Source organism: Magnolia sinica, chromosome 19 (assembly GCF_029962835.1).
Source record: "Magnolia sinica isolate HGM2019 chromosome 19, MsV1, whole genome shotgun sequence".
In the NCBI taxonomy this organism is placed as follows: domain Eukaryota; kingdom Viridiplantae; phylum Streptophyta; class Magnoliopsida; order Magnoliales; family Magnoliaceae; genus Magnolia; species Magnolia sinica.
Window position 1 is genome coordinate 24,979,578 of NC_080591.1, and position 1,835 is coordinate 24,981,412.

General features: G+C 40.9%; 1 non-coding gene across 1 annotated transcript; it reads left to right on the forward strand.

Moving 5' to 3' along the window:
• Positions 1-880: 880 nt before the first annotated feature.
• LOC131235948 (small nucleolar RNA R71) lies at positions 881-987 on the forward strand. The gene has a single exon (XR_009166458.1). It is a non-coding gene; the product is annotated as a small nucleolar RNA R71 (small nucleolar RNA).
• Positions 988-1,835: the final 848 nt, after the last annotated feature.

Genomic DNA, 1,835 nt, shown 5'->3' on the forward strand with positions numbered 1-1,835 from the left:
TTCCGGTTCTAATTTTTGTGGGGCATCACTAGCTCCATCATTGTTGTCCTCTTCTGGTTCTTGAGGTTTTTCGGGTCTAACCGGAAGAGTTTTATCAATGATCTTCCCACTCCTAAGAGTGGTGATGGATTTAGCATGCCCCATCTGATTTGAAGAGCTGGGATCATTAATCTCGTACTGCGGTTTAGGATTGGGGAGAGGTTGTGCAGGAAGCATCCCCTTTTCTATAACCGTCATACGAGAATTTATCTTTTGCATAAAATCTGTAATTCCCCGCATTGTCTGAGCCAGCTCTTGTATGGGATTTTGAACCGGTTCCTCTTGAGGTTTCACTTTATTTGGATTTTGATTGAAGAAACCTGGAGGGGTCGCCGTTTGTCCATTCCTCCAACTAAAGTTTGGATGATTTTTCCAGCCAGGATTGTATGTATTGGAGTTAGGTCCAATAAAAGGTCTTTGATAGTTGTTTACGGCATTGGCTTATTCATTCAATACTCCTCGAAAGGCGGGTATTGTAGGACAGTTTTCAGTTGTGTGAATGTTGCAATCACAGATGCCGCAAACAATTTCATCGACCTTATCCTTCTTTCCTTCCATGGCCTCAACTTTCCTTATGAGCGTAGTCACTTTACACTTGAGGTCATCCTCTTCTTTCAAGAGATATAATCCACTTTTCTCCTTTAATTGAGTCGGCCTAGATGTGGTGTTCGACTTTGGGTAATAGTCCCAAGATTGTGTTTTTTCAGCCAGACTGTCGAGGTAGTCCCATACCTCATCGACATCTTTATTAATGAACTCTCCATTACACATTGTCTCGACCATTTGGCGCATGGAAGATGTCAGTCCATCGTAGAAAAAATTTGTAATGCGCCACGTTTCAAATCCGTGTTGTGGGCATGAACTGACCAAATCTTTGAACCTTTCCCAACATTGGAAGAATGTTTCATCTTCCTTTTGGGCAAAGTTCATGATCGCTTTTCTGAGGGTAATTGTTTTATGATGTGGGAAGAATTTTTTTATGAATTTCCTCTGCATGTCGTTCCATGTGCCAATGGATCTAGGACACAGTGAATGTAACCACGTCTTAGCTTTCTCTTTTAAGGAAAAAGGAAAGAGTTTCAGCCTAATTGTATCCTCAGATACATTAGGAAAACATAATGTAGCTATAATCTCATCGAACTCTTTCAAATGTAAATATGGGCTTTCTGATTCAAGTCCATGGAATTTGGGAAGGAGTTGGATAACTCCTGGCTTGATATCCATTTGTCCCGTGTTTTCAGGGAAAATCATGCATGAGGGCGTACTCACTCCCGCCGGTTGTAGATAATCTCGTAAAGTACGAGGCGGGGGTGCCTGTTGCACCTCATTTTCATCTTGGGTATCCTCCACCCTGGGTGGAAGTAGAGGAGGTTGGTCTTCAGCCATAACTTCACTTAACTCAGGGGATTTTGAGCGATGTCTAGTCCTGCGATGGATAGTCAACCCCTCAACCAATCGTCCTTCAGTCAAGAGACGTCGAGTGTCGTCACGGGCCCACTTGGGCATGAAACACTTGCAGCCCTTAATCAAAAACCTAATCCTAAGAAAGGAAAAGAAACTCTAGAAAGAAAGAGAGAGTTGGAAAGAAATTACCAAATTGAAGCCCCTAAGTTAAGGACCTGCAAAATAAAACAAAAATAAGTTGGATTCTAAAAAGGAGAAAAACAATCCTTTAAAAGAAAGATAATAGTAAACTGATTTCTAAAAGAAAGTGGAAACTTCTAAAATAAATTAGGAAAGCCCTAAACTAGAAAGTAAATTACTAAAAGAGAACTGAAAAATAGAAAGTAGGGAAG